The sequence below is a fragment of the Cynocephalus volans genome, chromosome 6 (assembly GCF_027409185.1).
Source record: "Cynocephalus volans isolate mCynVol1 chromosome 6, mCynVol1.pri, whole genome shotgun sequence".
Classification (NCBI taxonomy): Eukaryota; Metazoa; Chordata; class Mammalia; order Dermoptera; family Cynocephalidae; genus Cynocephalus; species Cynocephalus volans.
Window position 1 is genome coordinate 99,444,069 of NC_084465.1, and position 23,104 is coordinate 99,467,172.

Below are 23,104 nucleotides of genomic sequence, written 5' to 3' on the forward strand. Positions count from 1 at the left end.
TGTCCACCAGAAATAATACTGGTTTTCCTTATAGTAGGCACATTGGTTTTTATCCAATGGTGGGCATTTTTTCACCCCCTTGTTGACTGCTCCTTTACGGGCCTGAGGTTTCTTGGGTTGGCCTTGTGTGGCCAGCAGAACCTTAGTTAGTCTTTTAAGCTGCTTATCTTCAAATGGGTCGCGATTTGCGAAAACCTTTTGAGCTATTTCTACCAACTCTGAAAGAACCTTGCCCTCAAATCCCTCTAATCTCTGCAACTTCCGTTTTATATTGGGTGCAGACTGAGCTACAAAGGCCAAATTAATTGCCCTTCGATTTTCCGGTGCTTCCAGGTCTATGGGTGTATAGATCCGGTACGCCTCTAGGAGGCGCTCTAAGAATGCACTTGGAGATTCGGTAGGCTGCTGGATTACTTCACTAACCTTAGATAGGTTTGTGGGTTTTCAGGCTGCAGCTCGAACCCCTCGTAACAGGACCTGGAGAAACCGATCGAGAGCCTCCTTACCTCTATTACTGTTTAGTTCCCAATCGGGCCGGTGGGTGGGGAAAACAGCAGCCAATCGCTCAGGGTCATCCGTGGGGATTCCACTGGGGCCCAGGACAGCCCGTTGGGCCTCTCGGTGGATTCGTTCCCATTCCTCAGAAGTGAACAGTTGTTGAGGATCATCCCAGGTGGGCTGGTGAGTATAAAAGACAGAGTCAAGCAGAGAAATGAGACCGTGCGGATGGGCGGAAAAGGAAGGGTTCTGGTTTTTCCAGTTGTAAAGATCACTGGTGGAAAAGGGGACATATGCCATAAAAGGGTCATTTACCCCTGCGGCCTCACACAAGAGGAAAAGTCCAGGAGGGGAAGCAGTTGAGGAAGGTGAAGAAGGGGAAGCAGCGGAAGGAGGGGACACTGGTGGGGCGGGACTCTGGAAATGATAAGAGGCCCCAGAGCGGGTGTGGGGGAGAGATTAGTGGGTTAGACACTTGGGTGGGGTCCTCTGCGTAAGGTGGAGAGTGGAAGATCAGGTCCGGCTCCTCTGGAGCGGTTGATAAAACTTGCTTAGGGGTAGAATCAGGGCGCAGTTTCATCAGGAGAATGGCGGCGGTCTCTCGGTGGCGAGCATTTTTCTTTAAACCTGGAAAACATCTTTTTAACCAAGGAGGAGGGTAAGACAGAATTTCAATCCAAATGAGAATATAAGGTATCTGATCAGGGTGTCTGGGTTTTCCGAAGATGACCCGTCTGACAGCCTGAGCTAATGGGGGGCTAAGGGAGCCCTCTGATGGCCAGCGACATTGAAGCCTGGCCAATCAGTTTCACAAAGGACACGCAAGACTTTGGGGTCCATGGAGGCCCCAAAGTCTGCAGCCTTCTCTCGGAAGGTGTTAAAGTTCATAAGAAAACATTGGAGGACAGTTGTTCTGGAGGATCCTTGTCCCACGATGTCCTGTGGAGCAGAAATGGCCAAGCTACACTTATAACAGACGACACAAAATGAAACTAGACGAACAAAAGGACTTAAACACAGACCGAAACTAACAAACGATATCAAAATGAAAATCCCAATGACCTAAAAAAGGTCCCAACGGATCAGAACAACATCTCATTTGATCCAGTGAAAGAGGCATCTACGGCTGCATCCAGACTAGCCTTTTTCCCAGTCAAGGAGTCGACTCACCAAATTCAATGGCGCCTGCCATGGGTTTGTCTCTCTTGGGCTGAAGAATGTCTTTTTCAGGAATTCCCCCCTAGAGATCCAAAAATTCCCAAGGCCAAAAGGACGGTTCTCGAGAGGCTTAAGGGATCCCGGACGAGCCCCCAAATGTTATGGCCAACGTCTAACGGGTAAAAGAAATTTGCCCATGAGAACTGGGTGATAGGAAAAGGAAAAGAGTTTATTTCTGGCAGCCAGGGCTACGCAGGCCAATCGAGAAACGCAGGCCAATCGAGAAGCGCAGCCCCGAGTTGAAACCTCGCAGCTTTTATTTTTAGGTAGGCGGGAATTTTTTGCACCTGACACAATCTAGCCAATGCAAGCAAGCCAGCGATACATAAGCTAATTTTGTGGGTAGCCCTGTAGCCCCTTCCCTACCTGCCGCCCCGATTGGGACCCAAATAGTAATAGAGGTAAGGAGGCTCTCGATCGGTTTCTCCAGGTCCTGTTACGAGGGGTTCGAGCTGCAGCCTGAAAACCCACAAACCTATCTAAGGTTAGTGAAGTAATCCAGCAGCCTACCGAATCTCCAAAGTGCATTCTTAGAGCGCCTCCTAGAGGCGTACCGGATCTATACACCCATAGACCTGGAAGCACCGGAAAATCGAAGGGCAATTAATTTGGCCTTTGTAACTCAATCTGCACCCAATATAAAATGGAAGTTGCAAAGATTAGAGGGATTTGAGGGCAAGGTTCTTTCAGAGTTGGTAGAAATAGCCCAAAAGGTTTTCGCAAATCGCGACCTACCTGAAGCTTAAAAGACTGACTATGGTTCTGCTGGCCACACAAGGCCAACCCAAGAAACCTCAGGCCCCTAAAGGAACAGTCAACATGGGGGTGAAAAAACACCCACCACTGAATAAAGACCAATGTGCCTACTGTAAGGAAAAAGGTCATTGGAAAAAAACTTGCCCCTGGTTACAGGAAAAGCCTGAAAAGACTAATACTGTGCTTCATTTGGGTGAAGACACAGAAGACTGATGGGGTCAGGGTTCCATGCCCCTTAACCCCCAGGAACCCATGCTTACTCTTCAAGTAGGGGGCCAACCAGTATCATTTCTGGTGGACATGGAGGCTAGTTACTCTGTACTGAAAAAACCAGAATTGCCTAGTAATAAGGCCCCATTGCCATTCAAGGGGCCACAGGGAAAACTAAATTTTGTTTATGGACAGAAGGGCGACTCACCGACTTAGGCAAGAACACAGTCACTCATTCGTTCATTTTAATGCCTGACTGCCCACTGCCTTTATTGGCCAGAGATAAACTCCACAAACTGGGAGCAACTATCACTTTTAAGTCACAGGCTGCTCCACTAACTGGGAGCATCCTGCCACCCTTTTGGTGACGCTGCCTTTGTTCGAAGAATATAAGCTCTTGCCAGAACAATTGCAGGAGGATAAAACCTCCAACCACCAAGAATTGCTAGATTATTACATGAAACTTGTGCCCCAGGTCTGGGCTGAGTCTAATCCCCCTGGGCTAGCAAGGCATCAACCTCTAATAGTGGTCCAGTTCATGGCAACTGCCACCCCCATCAGAGTAAAACAATACTCTCTTCCGTTAAAGGCACAACAAGGGATAGAACCTCACATCAATAAATTAAAACAAGAAGGGATACTAGTGCCTTGCAAGTCTAGCTGGAATACTCCCTTGTTACCAGTCCAAAAGCCAGGGACAAATGACGACAGGCCTGTCCAGGACCTCCGGGAAGTCAATAAGAGGTTGGAAACTATCCACGCAACTGTACGAAATCCCTATATGTTGTTGAGCCTGGTTAATCCCCTCCATCAGGTTTATACAGTGTTGGATTTAAAGGATGCCTTCTTCAGTCTGCCCCTAGCCAAAATCAGCCAGGCTCTGTGTGCCTTCAAATGGGAAGCCCCAGATGGAAGCTACTCTGGTCAACTAACATGGACTAGACTGCCCCAAGGATTTAAAAACTCACCTACGCTGTTTGATGAAGCGCTGAGCCGAGACCTCCAAGATTTCAAGGTAAAGTGGGGATCAAATATAACACTGTTACAATATGTCAACGACTTGGTATTAGCTGCACCCACCCTGGAGATTTGTAAACAAGCCACAGGGGATTTATTAAAGACCTTACAATACCTAGGATACCGGGTATCCGCTAACAAGGCCAAACTTTGCTCCCTGATGGCAACATATTAGGGATATATCTGAAGCGCAGGGGAAAGGAAATTGTCCCGTGACTGCATAACAGCCATCCTAAATATACCAGAGCCAAAGACTAAAAGGCAAGTTCAAGAATTCCTAGGAGCCGAGGGATACTGTCACTTATGGATTCTCAACTTTGCTGAAATGACCCAGCCCCTCTATGAGGCTACTAAGGGACCAGGGGATCAAATTACTTGGACTGAGAGACTCCAATTGGCATTCAACAGCATGAAGGCCACTCTTACGCAGGCCCCAGCCCTGGCACTGCCCAATCTAGAAAAGCCTTTTACCTTATTTGTAGCCGAAAACAAGGGCATCACAAAGGGGGTGCTAACCCAAGATCTAGGGCCATGGAAACGACTGGTGGCTTACTTGTCACGCAAGCTGGACCCAGTGGCCACCGGCTGGCCCCACGTGCTTATGAGCTACAGCTGCAACTGCACTCCTAGTAAAAGAAACTAATAAGTTAACCTTGGGCCAGCCCCTAAATATTGTTACCTCTCATGGGGTAGAGACTATACTAAAAACCCCACCAGGAAAATGGATTTCAGACGCAAGGTTAACTCATTACCAGACCCAACTGCTTGGACCCAAACATATTACATTCTCCAACCCAGTTGCCCTAAATCCAGCCACCTTGCTTTCTGACAGTAACCCTGACTGCTGCGAGGTCACACACGATTGTCTTGAAATGTTATCCGTTTTCCAGGGCACCCGAACGGGGTTGCAAGACACTCCTCTCAAGGAGGCGGAGCTAACTTTTCACAGATGGCAGCAGCTACATGGTTGACGGAGTCAGGAATGCAGGTGCCGCGGTGGCTACTCCTGAATGAGTACTATGGGCAGAAGCTCTTGGGTCCCAGACCTCAGCCCAGCGGGCAGAACTTATCGCTCTCACAAAGGCCCTTCAGCTTAGCGAAGGTAAGACTGTAAATATCTACACTGACAGTAGATATGCCTTTGCTACTGTACACGTACATGGGGCCCTCTACAAAGAAAGAGGGTTACTCACTTCAGAAGGAAAAACAATTAATAATGTTCCTGAAATTCTTGCACTATTAGAAGCTATTTGGCTTCCAACCAAGGTTGCAGTTATTCATTGCAAGGCACACCAAAAGGGAACAACTGTAGAAACTCAACGAAATAACTTTGCTGATAAGACTGCTAAAACAGTGACACTCCAACCAACCGGGACGTCAATCATAGCACCTTTGCTACCACAACCTCATTTGCCACTAAAACCTGAGTACTCTCCAGAAGACGAGAAAAAGGCTGAAACATCGGGATACCAAAAAAACATAACCACTGGGTGGTATGAATCAAAGGACAAAGCCATATGGCTACCAGAAAAAAATGGGTCAACGCTTGGCTCATGAAATTCACCAAGCCACCCATTTAGGGGAAAAAAAGCTATTAGAATTAATTAGACAATCATTTAATTTTAATAATGCATCAAAAATTGTTGAATCATTAACTAACCGATGCCTTGCATGTACTCAAGTAAACTCTAAACAGGTCACTCATGGATGGTCTGGAGTTCGACAAACAGGTAATACTCCAGGAGAACATTGGGAAGTTGATTTCACTGAAGTTACGCCTGGAAGGTATGGATACAAATACCTGCTTGTATTAGTAGATACATAATCTGGATGGGTCGAGGCATTTCCTACCAAGTCTGAAACAGCCTGTATAGTAGTAAAAAAATTAATCAATGAAATTTTATCCCGGTTTGGGCTACCCACAACCCTCGGGTCAGATAATGGACCTGCCTTTACGGCACAAATACCCCAACAATTGGCCAAATGTTTGGGAATAAAATGGAAGTTACATTGCGCCTACCGCCCTCAAAGTCAGGACAGGTTGAGCGCATGAACAGAACTTTAAAAGAAACCTTGACTAAGCTTCATTTAGAAACTGGCGAAAACTGGGTAGACCTCCTTCCCTTTGCACTATTAAGGGTACGAAATTCCCCGTATAAACAGGGATATACACCTTATGAAATTCTTTTCGGTCGCCCCCTCCCCTATTACCCAGGGTGCCAATGGAGGCTGACCCCCAAAAGCTGCCTGCCCCTATTTTGGGGGAACTTCAAACCCTACAACAGATTTGTTCACAAATCAGAAACAAACTAAATGCTAACGCTTCCCTTCCAAAGCAGGAGCCACCCGGACCCATCCCTCAACCTGGGGACTTGGTGTACATAAAGAAGTTAACTGCCTCGTCCCTCCAGCCCCGCTGGACTGGACCATACCTGGTGATCCTCAGCACGCCCACAGCTGTAAAGGTTGCCGGAAAGGACGCTTGGATACATTGGACTCATGTCAAACCGGCACTGAACTCAAACCCCAACACCGACTGCTGGAGCGTCCAGATCACTGACCACCCAACTAAGATAAGACTAAAGAGACTTTAACATGCTTTTTAAAATTCAACCCCTAAGATAGCAATGATTTGCTATAGCTACAACAACAGGGGGGAAAATGTTAAGGCCAGGGTCCGGCGGGTAAAAGAAATTTGCCCACGAGAACGAAGTAATAGGAAAAGGAAAAGAGTTTATTTCTGGCAGCCAGGGCTACGCAGGACAATCGAGGAGCACAGCCCCAGTTGAAACGTCTCGCAGCTTTTATTTTTAACTAGGCGGGAATTTTTCACACCTGACACAATCTAGTCAATGCAAGCAAGCCAGGGATACATAAGCTAATTTTGTGGGTAGCCCTGTAGCCCCTCCCCACCCTGGATTCCCCATAGGGACTTTCCAGGCTAAAATGGCAGAGCCGCCTAAAATGCCATTGGCCATGCTCCTCTGTTTATTCCCCCATTTATTTTAGCAAGCGACTTGTACAGAAGCAGAATGCATATGTTAAGGTCAGTAGGAGTTGGGGCGTCCCTTAACCACAGGCCCCATGGCTGCCCTGAATGTGGTAGACAGCCCCAACAATGGGTTTTCGAGAGTTTATATTAGCTTTGGGGTGCGAAATGTACGGGGGAGGGACCATTAGTTTGATGTAACTGGGTGGAGAACTGCACCGATGCAGAAGCCGGAAAGAAACTTGTTTCTAAGTCAGGAGGCTTCTTGTAAAGGGAAGGGGGGAGGGGAGGGGAGGAGGTGGGCGGCACCATTTTGTACTTGGGCTTGTCTAAAGTGGCGCTGGTTATGTTGCAGATCTATTAATGATTGTCATTCTAACACTCCATGTTTTGGGAGGTCAGGGAAGTTAAAGAGCTGAAAAATGTAAAAAGTGGTAGAATTTGCACTGAATCCACTGGGGTTAGGTAAACGACAGAGTAGGAAGATACAAGAAGGAAGGGGGCCAAAGAAAGGTGAAACCCACCTGAGAGCACCCAGGGGTCTTACTGAAAACATTATCCAAAGAAAGAGAATGTCACACATAAAGAGACTCCTTCTAGAGTAGAGATTCTTAACCTGAAATTCTGGGTCCACAGATGAACCTTGGGGGCCTGTAGTTGCTCTGGAATGGCACAGGCAACTTTTTTTATATATGTGGTTGTCTTTTAGAGAGAATCTAAAGCCTTCATCTGACTCACGAAGGGATTTGCAACACAAAAGGCTAAGGATTGCAGCCTTTACAAAGATCCAAACCTGTGACCTTGGGCTCTCACCAACTGAGCTAACCGGCCAGCTCTCCTCCCTTTCTTTAGAAGTGCACGTCTCTGAATTTGTGTTTTCATGTGAGGAGGTATTTGGGTGGAAGATTAGAGACAGAAACCCTAGAGCATTCCTTTGCAAACAAACAGCCTTTCACTAAACACCAACTGTCATGGAACTTGTGTGAATGATTGTCCAAAGGACAGCAGTGTAAGCAGTGGTCTGATCTGGTGCCCAGGAGATGGGACACTGCCCAAAGTCACTGCACTCTCATTGGCTAGTGTAGGTGAGGAAGAGATGTTTAAGGCTCAAAGTCTGCCCTCTAACCTTTATAGTCAAGTGTGGCTGATTAGAGTATGCACCTGCCCATAATACATGCTTTTTGGAAGGACATGAAGTTTTAAAGGAGGTATTGGACTATTAGAAATGACGTGTGAGGGGAAGAAGATATAACAACCACAATTATTTGAAGTTGATTCAACAAGCAAACAGAAAGGACATTGTTGGGGGGGAGGGGGGAGGGAGAAGGGAGGGAGGTTTTGGTGATGGGGAGCAATAATCAGCTACAATGTATATCGACAAAATAAAATTAAAAAAAAAAAAAAAAAAAAAAAAAAAAAAAAGAAATGACGTGTGAAAGAGCAGATGGAGCCCTGGCCCAGCAGCTCTGGGCAGGACCTGGAACAGTGACTAATCCAGTACCAGCTTCCCACTGCATCTTTGGAATACAGGTCTAAGAGACTCAACCTAGAGCTGCTGGTCACTTAGCACATTCATTGGGAAGTGGTAGCCTGTTATTTGGTCCAGTGTTCTATCACCCCTAGACCACAGCTGAGCAAATTAGGCCTATCTCAAGGGTCCTAAAGGACTGGAGGTGCTTTTTTTCCTAAAGTTATTCATTCATTATGGCCTGATCATGTTCTCAGTCAATTGTTGGGGGTCTGGGCTATTTGAATTTCCTCTGAGTAATGAATAATGGAGATAATGGTGTTTGACCAGTTCTGAGGGACCCTTGGGAATAATAGGAATTAAATTCTTGGGAATTAAACGTAACTTTATTACTATTACTATTATTATTATTATTATTTGGCAGCTGGCAGGTACGAGGATCTGAACTCTTGAACTTGGTATTATAATACTGTGCTGTAACCAATTGAGCTAATCAACCAGACCAAACACAGCTTTAATGTGTGTTGTTTGTGAGCACTGCCTCACTGGAGAAGATGGAACAGGAAGTTTTTCAATTTTATGGTGGCAATATGATGGGGATTTTTGTTTTTTCCTTTTTTCGTTTTAGTAAATTATGATCACTATAACATTTTGCTTTTTTTCCTTGTGACAACGATAACCTAATGCCTTGGTGTATTTCCTCTAAAATGTGCAAAGACAGGATGTGGGCTTATCACAAAGTTGTATAGCTATTGCCTTCTTGTGGTTGACCCCTTCCCTAAAGGAACAAACATGAAGAGACCCTGCTGGTGCTATGAAATCCAGACTCTAAGGACAACTCGGGGGACAGAAGGATTTTTTTTACATATGCAGAAGTCAGGGAGTGTCAGTGGTTTGTGCATGTGTTCAGTGGAGGAGACTGGTAAGTATTTGTTACCTTGACTGATAAAAAAATTAAAAGTATATGCAAATTTTTAAACAAAGGGGGTAAAGCAGTGTTCCGCTACCAATCAGACCTCCAAAGTCCTTAAATCTAAAATGTGTACTCTCAGTAGCCATATTTGTGAAATGTTAAAGAAGCCAGTTTAAAACCAGTGTAACACACCATTTCTCCTTCAAATACGAGGGGTCTCCAGAAAGTTCATGGAAAGATTCATATTATCTTTTAATTCTATTTTTCCATGAACTTTTTGAAGTGTTCTTGTATGAGACAGTTACTCAAGCACAAAGTATTATATGCTTGATCCCCCACAAGCCCATTCTCATCCTCCATGCCCCATTAATAGAAGTTTCTGCAGTAAAAATGCTGCTTAAAAAAATGCTTACTCACTAGCCAGCCATTTTTCTTATTTCTAGGATTCACCTTTAATTGTCCTCTGTCATCAGTTCTTTGAGAATGCCATAATTTTGAGAATACCTCACATTCTGGAAATCATTTATTCACTCAACAAATTCTTATTGGGTGTGTGCCCTGTGTTGGGCAGTTGGAGACAAAGGTAAATGAGCTGTAATCTGGAAAACAAATGTAAACAAATACTGTAGCAGGATACATGTGCTATAATAGATCATAAAAGGCTTACTTAGGTAGCTTTGAATGTAATATTAGGCCTGCATGACTATCACTTACATTCTTTTCTAGTCCTTATTTTTAGAAGCCCCACAACCATCTTTTTGGAGGAAATACAGCAAGGAATAGAGGAGCTGCTCTGGCAGAAGCTGGGTGGGGGAGGCCCACAGCCTTTTCTAATTTTAGTATATGTGCTGCTGAAGCGAGCACCCCACAGCCTTTTCTGCTCCACCTCCTGTTCAGTACCATCCTCCTTGCAGCTCGATGAGAAGTGACTCATTGGAGTTCCAGGGAAGTCCTATAGTAGCTAGGAGTAGACCTGATGGTAGAACTTGGTTCTCCTGATTCTTATCCTACTTATCAGTCAGATACCAGACTGATGAACAGTAAGTAGATTTCTCCCAGTTTTATGTTCCATTCCACAAAAAAGTCAGTAAGCATGATTTTGTCAGGGGCTTCACCCCTCCCTGGCTTTGTTACTGAGCTTGCTTTATCAGCACCGCACTCTACCGAGTGAGCCACGGGCCAGCCCCTGAGCTTGCTTTAAAGGTTTAGTTTCCAGTGATCCAAATACGTACAAATGAAGTCCTGTTCCCTGGAAGGTACTGTGACCCTTTTCATTGTCATCTGTGGACAGTGTGCCAAGTTGCCCACCCGCTAAAAGCCTCTTTTGTTTTCTAGTAGAAATTCAATTTCCCTGGAAATTCCTGTAAAGGATATTTGATAAAGGTGTGATGAATGGTTTGAAGCATAGTGCCAAAACAAATCTCATCTTGTCTCTGTATACTGAAAAAGGGATGAGAGGGTTATTAGACTCATGTCCTATTTTGAACTACTTTAGTACTACTTCTGAGGTCAAGCAGGATATTTCAGCCTTGGCGCTATTGACATTTTGGGCTGGATTGTTTGTGGTGGCAGGGTGTGTGTGTGTGCTTTCTATGCACTGTAGCATATTGAGCAGCATCTCTGGCCTCTACCCACTAGATACCATTAGCACACCCACATCCCCCAGTCGTGACAACCAAACATGTTGCCAGACATTGCCAGATGTTCCCTGGGGGCGCATATTTGTCCCCCATTGAGAAATACTTGGTTGGTGATTAGTTGTCAAGAGATATAAATGCAAATCAGATATGTCACAGGAACAAGGAAATTTTTTAGTTACTTAAACCTTTATACTAAGTTACTGTAGAGAAACGAGAAGTATGCCCTGTCCCCCATCCTGACTCTCAGTAACATGGCGGGGGCATCATCTAACTCATGTTCAGGGTCTCCTTGAAGGAGTTGAATTAAGGTGATGATATTCCTATAGGTTTTTTGCAAAATTTGTTTTGCTAGGAATTCTAGGTTTTCCTGTTCCTTTCTTGGTATCTGGTGCTATTAGAATGAAAACAAGTTCTTCATGGTGAATCTTCAACTCAAAGTCTGTGACCCCGAGAGTGGAGTTGATGCTGCCTATAGGGCTGTTCATGGAGACAGAGTTGTTTCTGTTTCTTTCTTAAAAGTATGTGGGAATATTTGTTAATTAAATTTTTTTTTTTAAAGATGACCGGTAAGAGGATCTTAACCCTTGGCTTGGTGTTGTCAGTACCACGCTCAGCCAGTGAGTGAACTGGCCATCCCTATATAGGATCCGAACCCATGGCCTTGCTGTTATCAGCACCACATTCTCCTGAGTGAGCCACGGGCTGGCCCCTGTTAATTTAAAATTTTTTTTTTTTTCGTGACCGGCGCTCAGCCAGGGAGTGCACCGGTCATTCCTATATAGGATCCGAACCCGCGGCGGGAGCATCGCCGCGCTGCTAGCGCAGCACGCTACTGAGTGCGCCACGGGCTCAGCCCATAATTTAAAATTTTAAGTGACATTTTCTTTAGTTTACTAATCAGCATCATATGATATGTCACAGTTTTATAACTCATTTATCTCATTTAATTCTCATACGTACATTGCAGAATTATTACTACTATCCTTTACAGATGAAGAAAGATACTCCAAGAAATTAAGTAGCTGGTCCAAGTCTACTCAGCTGGTATGTGGCAGAACCAGGGTTTGCTCTCGGTTGTGCCTGTCTAGATCCTGTGCCTTAAGCACATCCATTTACTGCCTCTTGGCCTCTGTGTGGCCAGTAGATTCTCTCTTGGCTGGGCTCAGCTAACATTTGTTGGATGCCCACCACGGGTCGGGCTTTAGAGATCATTACACAATTCAGTACATTATCTCAACTCCTTGTGTGTCGTATCAACACAGTATTGTGCTGTGCAGAAAGGACTTATGTGTGTATGCCTACTATTAGACTTGTTGAACCCAGCTTCTTCAGACTTTCACATGGAGGTATTTGGTCTCCATGTCATAGGATGTATACTGAAATATAAGTACTTAAGTCTGTATTTAAATTAATAGTCACATATGTAATTATATAGATATTGAGTTACTGCCAAGTGACTATTGTGTTGGGGAGGCCATGTCCTGGGAATTTCTTATTGGTAAGGAAAGTAAAGAGCATGGCTTTGGAAATTTCACACGTAGACCAGGCAGAGTAACACACAGCGATCTGTTTTCTCTTCCCTTTAATCCTGGAAGGCTTCCTTGAGGAGCTGGAGTGTCTAGAAAGCTCTCCTAGAAAGCTAGTTTAAGGTCATTTTGCTAAGTTATCCCTGTGTCACTTTGATTTTCTGCCTTTTAAGTGTGGTTATGAGGTGTGTTACAAGTCATTTGTTACTAACAGTGAAGTTTATGAATGCTTTGTCTTTAAGTTTGAGTGGGTTAAAGATTATTCTTGTAGATCAACTCTCATTTTGAGAAGCTTTTTAGAGTAGGAAAGAGGACTGCTGTTACAGCTAACCACTGGCAATTTTGCATTACCTACAATACATTTGCTCTACACTCCAGCCCCTGGCTACTCCTGTGGAACATTGTCATTCATGTGCAAGTTGGGTCCTCCGTACTAAGAGAAGGAAACATTTAAGGCCCCCCATTCCTAGGATCTCTTGATGCCTTGTTCATTAAGATAGGGAGTCGGGGTAAGATGGAAGAAGGTTGACTGCCTTGTTCCCCTGACCACTCCTTGGGTATAGGTAGGACCTGCTGGTAGTGCTGGGAAAGCCACCCCTCCCTACTCTGAGAAAGTCCAATAGCTGCTGCTGCTGGTTTCTGCTACCATAGACAAAGCCTGTGTAGGGTGAGCCAGCCATGTGAAGTTATTGGTTCTTGGTCTGGGCTTGTTTCCCAGACATCCCTCCTTTATCAGAACATGGGAAGTTGTTACGAAGAAGCCTGGGAATAATACCTAATTCTGTAGGTCTGTGGAAACGTGTAACTATCCCTGCTATAAGTTTGAATGTTGCCCCAAAACTCATATTGCAAATTAATCTCCAATATGGTAGTATTGAGAAGTGGGACCTTTGGGAGGTGATTGGACATGAGGGCTCTGCCCTCATGAATGGATTAGTCTATTCATGGATTAATGGGTTAATAGATAAATGGATTATTGCTGGAGTAGCCCACATGGCTTTATACAAGTAAGGAGAGCATGTTAGCATGCTCCTGCCTTTCTGCCATGTGATGCCCATGCACTGCCTTGAGACTCTTCAGAGAGACCTCACCAGGAAGAAGGCCCTCTCAACCCTGGACTTCCCAGCTTCCAAAACTGTAAGAAATTTTTTTCTTTATAAATTACCCAATTTCAGTTATTTTGTTATAAGTGTACTAATACAATGCCTTATAGGTCCAAAGTGAGAAATAGGAACCACCTCATTTGATTGACCAAAGCCTTGTCCTGTGGAGTTGCTAGTCTTACAGGAAGTTTATGTTGACATACTTTCTATCCATCAGACTACCATTTCCAAGGCAGAATCCATGTTCAGTAGGCAGAAAGATAGGACTGCTTAGATTTTAAACACTCAACATATGGTTGACACACTTCCAGCTTCTCAAAACCAGATCTTTTATTTCTTTGTAGTTACTATGGTGATGGGCATTATAGAGATGTGCAGACGCTATTGTGATGTGCAGACCACCTTGGTGTAGGGATGCTCCAGAGCCCCTGAGTTCACTGTCCACCAAGACCTAGCAGGTCTGGCTGTCTTTCTCCAGGCACTGAGTGGTGGGGTGTGCTATTTCCCCTTTGGGACCAGCCTTGACCTGCCCTGTTAGTCAACAAAAGTAGACCTCACCAGGGAACAATCTGGGTTGTTGTTAATCTGAGTGAGCAAAGGTGAGTGCCTTGGAGATAGCAGCAGCGTCTGAACCTTCAAACGGGAAACTGAGCACTTATTTCTCAGAAATGATAGGATTGCACTTATTTTTCATTCTAAAGTGACAAATTACATGCTATAGTTTAACCCCTACACTGCACACATAGATCCAATGTGGTGCGGATGCCTCCATAGCTATAGCATCAGTTTCCATGTTGCAAGTAGTCTGTGGTGACAGTACACTAATCATGCGTGAAGCAATGAGGATTAGCTGGGGACACAGGAGGAATCACCTTACATTCAAAATGACTCAGCTTTAGCCCCAACTTGACCGTTAAGTCTGAGTGACATTGCTGTATTAATTCTCTTGATCTTAGTTTCTTCATAGTCAATGTGACACTGCTAGAAAGTGACTTAACCTGGTGTACCCAGGTCTGTCAGACTTGTAGTCTGGTGCTCTGTCATCTGCACCAAGCTCTTCTTTTTTTTTTTTTTTTTGTCTTTTTGTGACCGGTAAGGGGATCGCAACCCTTGGCTTGGTGTCGCCCGCACCGTGCTCAGCCAGTGAGCTCACCGGCCATCCCTATATAGGATCCGAACCCACGGCGGGAGCACCGCTGCGCTCCCAAGCGCTGCACTCTCCCTAGTGTGCCACGGGGCCGGCCCTGCACCAAACTCTTCTGAGTGAACTTGTGTGCCTTTACCCCTCCAAGAATGGCTTTCTGAAGCTTTGTACTTTTTGTAGAGGAAAGCACCTGAGAGCTGATTGCACTTCCAGGTTTCCCAAAAAGGCAATTCAGCAGAAGCATCTTAATTACTCACTGTCTTTCTCTCAACCCCTAAAAGCTGTTTACAGTCCTTGCTTATGATAGAAGCTGAAGCTATAGGTGACAATTTTTATGCCTGAGTGAAAGGAAATATGACTGACTGTACTTATCCACAGGACACATGCTTTCAGAATTGTGCAAAGTTGGAATAACTTTTGTTTGATGCTCACCTGGGCGTGACCGAAGGTTTCATTGGCATTTCCTCTGTTACAACCAGCCCTGTGGGATGCCTGATGCCTAGGCTTTGTGCTCCTTATAAAAATCCCACTCAAACCATTTTAGAGTTCAGTCAGGGCTTCCGTCTCCCCCCACCTCCCGTTCCCAGATTCTTCTTATGGGACAGTCTTTCTTTATCTTCTCAGTTCTGAGACCTGTTCTTCTCATATAAAGGGGTTGCAGTCAGGGAACGGGTGAGTCTTAAGTTTATTTCATTTGTAGTGGGAAGGCTCTTCACCAGGACTCATGTACTGCCCAAAATAGTCAATTCCAGGCCCCTTCTCTGAGCTCTTTTCAGTGTTTTAGGTTTCATCCTTTGACTGCTTGCCTGGTTGTACAAGGAGACTTCAAAAAGTTCATGGAAAAATGTAACTAAAAGATAAAAATAAAAACATAAACTTTATTTCTGTGTAAGCTTTATCAAGTTCAGGACACTTCTGTAAAGGATGATACCAGCCATTTAGTTCATCCCTACAGAACTGAAGGTCCTGGGAATTTAACCATGTCAGTGCAGTCTTTTTTACATTATTTTTGTTTTCGTTTTTATTTTTGGTGGTTGGCCTGTGGGAAGATCTGAACCCTTGATCTTGGTGTTATCAACACTGCTCTAACTAGCTCAGCTAACCAGCCAGCCCTTTTTTACATTATTAACTGAAGTAAAATAGGTGCCCTTCAAAGATTTTTTTTTTTAACACCAGGAAACAAAGAAGTCAGAAGGAGACAAGTCAGGACTGTAAAGTGGATGCCTAATGATTTCCCATTGAAACCCTTGCAAAATTGCCCTTGTTTGATGAGAGGAATGAGCAGGAGCACTATCGTGATGGAGGACTCTCTGGTGAAGGTTTCCTGGGTGTTTTTCTGCTAGAGCTTTGGCTAACTTTCTCAAAACACTCTCATAATGAGCACGTGTTATGGTTTTTGGCCCTCTAGAAAGTCAACAAGCAAAATGCCTTCAGCATCCCCCAAAAACTGTTGCCATGACCTTTGCTCTTGACAGGTCCACTTTTGCTTTGACTGGACCACTTCCACCTTTTGGTAGCCATGGCTTTGATTGTGCTTTGTCTTCAGGATTGTACTGGTAAAGCTGTGTTTCATCTCCTGTTACAATTCTTTGAAGAAATGCTTCAGGATCTTGATCCCACTTGTTTAAAATTTCCATCGTAAGTTCTACTTTTGTCTGCATCTGATCTGGGTGCAACAGCATTGGCAGACATCAAGCAGAAAGTTCACTCAACTTTAACATTCAGTCAGAATTATGAACCAATTGAAATGTCTATGGTGTTGGTTATTATTTCTGCTGTTAATTGTTGATCCTCTTCAGTTAGGGCACAAACAAGATTCATTTTTTCCTCACAAATTGATGTGGCTGGTCTGCCACTGTGGGTTTCATCTTCAACATTGTCTTGTTCCTTCTTAAAATGAGTTATCCCATTTGTAAACTGCTGATTTCTTTGGGGTATTGTCCCCATAAACTTTTCGTAAAGCATCAGTGACTGTACCACTCTTCTACCCAAGCTTTACCACATATTTGATGTTTGTTCTTGCCTCAATTTTAGCAGAATTCATGTTGCTCTGATAGGGGCTCTTTTCAAATGATGTCTTATCCTTCGTGGTGTCCCAGACTAGATCCTGTACAGACACGCTATAACAAGTTAGTATGAGTTTCTTTTGGTGCAGAAAATGTTGGTATTCATGCACAGTTTTTTCATAATACACATTTTCCATGAACTTTTTGAGGCCCTCTCATATTTGAACATGCTAGGGATGAGCACACCTCCCCTACCCAATAAGCCTGCAAGAAAAGTCTTGGACTTCCTGAGCTGATGTCAGTTTTGAAGTTACTAAGAGGCTAGTGCCTTTAGACTAGTTTGCAGTTGTTTTGCTTTCTCCTTGCTTCTTGCCCAAATGTGCAAGTGTGTGTTCAGTAAATGTGACTCAAGTGTTTTGTGTCCCTGGAGTCCCACTTTTCCAGGATACCCTGCTTGAACTTGCTCTTTATTGAGAAGTTAATTGTCATCCATCTGCTCAATGAACTGTAGGATTGAGTTCCACCAGTGATTGAAATGAAAGGTGTAAGGCTTGTGTATAAGATTTCTTGAGGAGTGGCAGCACCAGAGTTCAGAGGAGAACTCAGGCCATTTACTGTATAAACTCAGAAGCTGTTGACCTAGATGATGTGGTTTCTTCAGGGTGTTGAGAGGCCCTGTTATCATGTGCCTTGTTGGGTTAGAGCTGATTCAACCCTGTCTGCTACCGCCAGCTTCTGGCTTAGCCAGCATCTCGTGCCCTCTGCAATGTAGATATTCTAGCCTGTGGTGATGACATGTCTCACCTTGGAAAGAACAGGTATTGCTATTTTCTGTCTCTGCCAGAGAATGAGTCAGAAGTCCTCAGATGTAACCTGCCCAGTTATTTGTGAATTCTCTGGACTTCGCATTCTTCCTCAGTATTGCATAATCACCCAGCTGCTCATGCTCATCAGCAACTTTCTCAATTAGAGAATTTGAGGCAGTGTGACATTTCATGAAACACTTTTACCTGTTAGCCCACTTAGTCCTCTCAGCATACTTGAGAAGCCTCAAGGGATTAATGGACAAAAGAAATGGTGTGTTATGTACTGTGGAATACTCTTCAGCCTTAACAAAGAAGGAAATTCTGTCATTTGCAACCACATGGATGAATCTAGAGGACATTATGCTAAGTGAAATAAGCCAGGCACAGAAAGACAAATAATGGATGATCTCACTTATATGTCGAATCTGAAAAATTCAAACTCATAGAAGTAGAGCTTATAACGGTGGTGATACCTGAGGCTGGAGAAGGGGAAGGGGTGGACAGGGAAAGAGGAAATGTCAGTCAAAGGGTACAAAGTTTCAATTAGAAGGTCTGGTGGTCACTGAGCATCATGACTGTAGTTAATAATTATGTGTATTTCAAAATTGCTACAAGAGTGGATTTTTGTTTTTGTTTTTTTGTTCTGTTTTTTGGTGGCTGTCAGGTATGGGGATCTGACTCATACCTGACAGCCAAGTGAGTTAACCAGCCAGCCCGGATTTTATATGGTCTCATCACAAAGAAAAAAGTATGTGAGCTGATGGGTATGCTAATTAGCCTGATTTACTCATTCCCCAATGTGTGCTTGTATCAAAACATCACATCATACCTCATAAATACAGTCATGCACTGTATAACGACCTTTCAGTGATGGACCGTGTATACGATGGTGGTTACATTAGATTATAATGGAGCTGAAAAATTCCTATCACCTAGTAATGTCCTAGCACACTGCATTACTCACGTGTTTGCAGTGAGCTGGCCAGGAACAATAGGCTATGCTGTATAGCCAAGGTGTGAAGCAAGCCATACCATCTAGGCTTGTGTAAGTACAATATGCGATACTTGCACAATGGTGCATTTCTCAGAATGTATCCCTGTTAAGCTGCACATAACTGTATATACAATTATTATTTGTCAATTAAAAATAAAATTTAAAAAAGAATCGAGTCAGAGCTGAAGAAAGATCAAGCCAGATTTCATATCATTTACTTTAGAGACATAATGGCCATGATATATTTGTATAACTGTACTTGTATTTTAGAATTTAACTGTTATTTTTATTAGGTTGTATGAGAACCCTTTTTCGGCCGCGCCCCATCATGGTGCTGGCTACCCTTCTCTCCCGCTTTCTCCTTCTTGCCGGCCCGAATCGCACACCAATCAGCACAGGCTCCCTGCTCCTGGCCCCTTAGCAACGCAATCCATCCAATCCCCGAACGTCCCGTGTCCTCAGCAAACCTATCAGCTCTCTTCTAACCCTATAAAAGCAGATGTGCCCACTGGAGAGATTCCTTGCATTTGTGTCTCATCCTTTAACTGGTGCTGAATTTTATTCCTTTCATCGGTGCCGAAACCCAGGACGGGATTGTCCAGTGTGGACCCCGTCTCCATCTCAACCAAGGCGGCTCGCCCTCGTCCACCTTTTCGGGCACTGGCTCTTCGCACTCACCACTGCTTCCACCCTTAGGTAAGTCTCCCTTATAAGGCTGCCACCCTCCTCTGGGCTACAGCAGAGCAGTTATCAACCTACTAGACTCCAACGCCCTTAAGAGGTGTAAAGTTACACCCCATTAAGACCTTTACAATCATGATGGACCCTCCGGCTATCCACTCCCTTCTCTCCAGGAGCCTTTGAGCGTGAGGGCTCAGAGTGGAGGCTCCTTTCTGTTTCTCTCTCTCTCTCTCTCTCTCTCTCTCTCTCTCTCTGGATGCTAAAACGGGTTCCAAAAATTCTAGTACTGGGTTCCTCGTGGCCTCCGGCACTGTGCCTCCTGGAAGCTTGAAGTGTGGGTGATGACCCTCACTCTCCTCCTAATCCGGTTCCTATAGAACCTCCGTGGCTCACAAACTCCTCGGGGACGCCTCCTGGATTTTGCTGACCCACTTCTGACCCAGGGATTCATTTCCTTGTTTTCTCTTTTTCTCTTCCTCTTGATTTCCTTATCTCTGTCCACTTCACAATGGGAGCCTCCTCATCCCTTCTGGAAACCTCGCCCCTCAAATGCTTACTCAGAAACCTTACTGTACTCCCCTTTACACCAGATAGTAAGCCAAAGCTCTTGATCAGATTTTGCACTCAAGATTGGCCCCAGTACCCCCTGGACAACCAAAACCATTGGCCTTTTGAGGGATCCCTAGACCCAGACCTCCTTCGCGACCTTTTAAACTACTGCCAGCGCCTCAAAAGGTGGAAGGAGATCCCCTCTCCCTCCCAAGTCCTCCTGGCCTGTAAGTCTCCACCCCTTCTTGACCTCTCCTTTTCCATCTCTGCCCCCCGTTTCCCCTCCTCCTGCAAAACCTTTTAGTCCTCCACAGACTAGATCACAGGGGCTCCCTCTGGTCCCTCCCACTATGGCACCGCTTCGAGAGGTGGCTGGCCCAGAAGGGGTAATCAGAGTTCATGTACCTTTTTCCATGTCTGATCTCACACAATTAGAGAAGAAACTGGGCTCCTCTACCACTGACCCCACCACCTATGTTAGGGAGTTTCAGTGGATCCTGCAGGCTTACAGTCTCACACACCATGACATATACATGTTGATACCTAACACTCTCCTTCCTGAGGAGCAAAGGTGTGTATGGGAATTGGCCTGAGCCCATGCAGACAAAACACACAGGACTAATCCTAACCACCCTACAGGTCCCAATGCAGTTCCAGAACAGGATTCCCAATGGGATTATAACACCCCTATTGGCATAAATTCCCATGATGTTTTTGCTTCCTGCCTTGTAGCCGGCCTCAAACGGGCTGCTCAAAAAGTTGTAAATTTCCAAAAGGTGCAGGAAGTAATACAGAAAAAGGAAGACCCCTTCCGAATTTTTAGACAGGTTAACCAAGGCCCTTCAACAATATACCAGTCTAGACCCAGAAACCTGAGATGGTTGTCATGTTTTAATGACCTATTTCCTAGCCCAGAGCTACCCCAACATTAGGGCTAAATTTAAAAAGGTAGAGCAGGGGCCCGCTACTCCTCAGACTGAAATTCTTACGGTGGCTTTTAAGGTTTTTCATAATAGAGAGGAGGAAAAGGAACGCCACAAGCAAAGAGCTGATCAGGCAAATTTTCAGATGCTTGCACAAATAATCCAAGGACAGCTGCAACCCAGGCACCCACAAAGCCATATGCCGCCCCCTGGAACCTGCTTTAAATGCGGAAAAGAGGGACATTGGGCAAAAGCCTGCCCCTCTCCTCAGCCTCCAACCACTCCCTGTCCCAAATGCCACAAAAGGGGCCATTGGGGATCTGATTGCCCTGCCACCCGAAGGAGAGAGGGGCCAATCACCCCACAATCTAAGCCCGACCTGTTGGGACTAGCAGGAGAAGATTGACGGGGCCCTGGGTCTCTGTTCCCGACCATGACCATCACGACACAGGAACCCAGGGTGCGGCTTGTGGTGGATGGGCACCCCATTTCCTTCCTCTTAGACACCGGAGCCACTTTTTCGGTCCTGAGGGAGTTCTGGGGCCCAACTACACCTTCCACCTCTCCTATTGTCGGGGTAGGAGGTAAACAGATTTTCCCTCGTAAAACCCCCCTATTAACATGCACCATGCAAGATGTTTCCACACCCTTCTCACACTCCTTCCTTGTCATGCCCCAATGTCCCATCCCTCTACTGGGAAGAGATATTCTCTCCCTTCTCAGGGTTACGATCAGCATCACCTCCCATGCCTCCCCTACCACACAGTTTTTTATAGCACTCCTGGCCGACGACTCGGACTCACGGCCTCCTTTTCCAACATTAACTGAGCCTGTCAACACAGTTGTCTGGGACATGTCAAGCCCCTCCACTGCAAAGTGTTCTCCAATACACATTAGGCTTAAGGACCCCACTAAGTTTATATGCCAGGCCCAGTATCCCCGGACCACCACAGCCCTTCTTGGCCTTTGCCCCATCATTCAGGATTTACAAAAAAAGGGCCATCTCCAGCCCACTCATTTGCCTTTCAACACCCTTTCCCCAGGGAAAAGTCAATTACGCTTAACAGAAAACAACTTCTCATGGACCTTCCCATTCCCCAAACAAAGGCTGAAATATTGTCATTTTTGGGATTAGCTGGATACTTCAGAGCCTGGGTCCCAAATTATTCCCTCCTGGCCAGACCTCTGTATAACCTAACTAAGGGTCCCCCTGATGAACCCCTACTCTCCTCCCCCCACCATCCCTTTTTAAAATTGCGATAGACCCTTGTACAGGCGCCGGCATTTCATCTCCCTGATCTCTCTAAACCTTTCTTCTTGTACGTCCATGAGAAGGGCGGACAGGCACTCAGGGTGTTGGGACAAAATTATGGACCCACCTTTGCTCCCGTAGCATACCTTTCTAAGCAGTTAGATCCCACCGTCCATGGATGGGCACCCTGCATAAGGGCCCTAGCTGCCGGACAGCTCTTACAAAAGGAGGCATACAAATTAACTTTCGGACCACCATTAACTATCCATTCCCCCCACCACTTAAAGCGATCTCCTGACATCCAAGGGACTTCAATCCCTCCCTCTGTCCAGGGTTTTGTCCCTTCTCACCTCCTTCCTCGAAAACCCTGATATCACCTTTCTTCCGTGCCCCCCCCTTAAATCCTGCCACTTTACTTCCCATACCTTGTCCTTTCGGTATAGGCACCCCTTCCCATGATTGCCTGGAGGCCCTATAAAAACTTCCTGCCCTGTCACTCCTCTATTTCAGAAGGACCTCTCTCTCATCCTGATTACATTTGGTTTACGGATGGTAGTTCTTTCAGACAGGACTCTGCCCATTATGCAGGATATGCACCGAAATCATAGCCAAACCCCTACCCCCAGGCACTACCAACCAAAAAGCTAAGCTTATAACAGTTACAAGAGCCTGTATTTTAGCCCAATGTAAATCCCTCATGCTTTACACTGACTCCAAATATGTTTTCCACATCCTGTTGTCCCATGCTGCTGTGTGGAGAGAATGCAGCCTACTCACCACAAAAGGAAACTAAATCACTAATTCATCCCTTATCACCAAACTTATAGAGGCCTCTCGTCTGCCCGTCCGGCTAGGGGTAGTTCACTGCAAGTCTCATCAGAAAGACAACTCCCCTATCACACAGGGCAATTCCAGGGCCGACACGGCTGCACGAACAGCGGCCATGAATCCCGAACATAAACCTGCTCACCTTTTAGCCGCCCTCACTGACATACCCACCGCGGACAATATGGCCCTGTTCAAGCTTCTACATGCTCTCTTCCACACTAACCCCTAAACTTTAACCATCTTTTTACAAACTTTCTTTACACTCACCCCTTTAGATAAAGCCCTCCTACAGGAAATTTCCCTTACTTGTAAAGTCTGCCAGCGCACTAACCCCAACACTCCTTTAAAACCTAAACCTTTCCCCTCCCACCAGGCCAGAGGTCACACACCTGCAGCTGATTGGCAGGTGGATTTCACTAACGTGCTGCCTGTATGACGGACCAGATATCTCCTAGTGTTCGTAGATACCTTCTCTGGATGGGTGGAGGCCTTCCCCACATCTAATAAAAGGGCAATTACAGTGGCGTCCATCCTTCTCTCTCAGATTATCCCTAGGTTTGGAATGCCCACTTCATTACAGTCA

At 45.2% G+C, this 23,104-nt stretch overlaps 1 protein-coding gene across 2 annotated transcripts in view; it reads left to right on the forward strand.

The window, feature by feature from the left end:
• HMOX2 (heme oxygenase 2) overlaps window positions 1-23,104 on the forward strand; it is a 53,514-nt gene that overhangs the window by 9,694 nt on the left and 20,716 nt on the right. Inside the window, exon 2 of one of the 2 annotated variants that reach the window (XM_063099530.1) lies at window positions 18,876-18,984. The exons of the other annotated variant lie outside the window; for it this stretch is intronic. The gene's annotated coding sequence lies outside the window, so the exon portion shown is untranslated. The remainder of the gene's footprint in view (window positions 1-18,875; window positions 18,985-23,104) is intronic. 2 annotated transcript variants of the gene reach the window in all.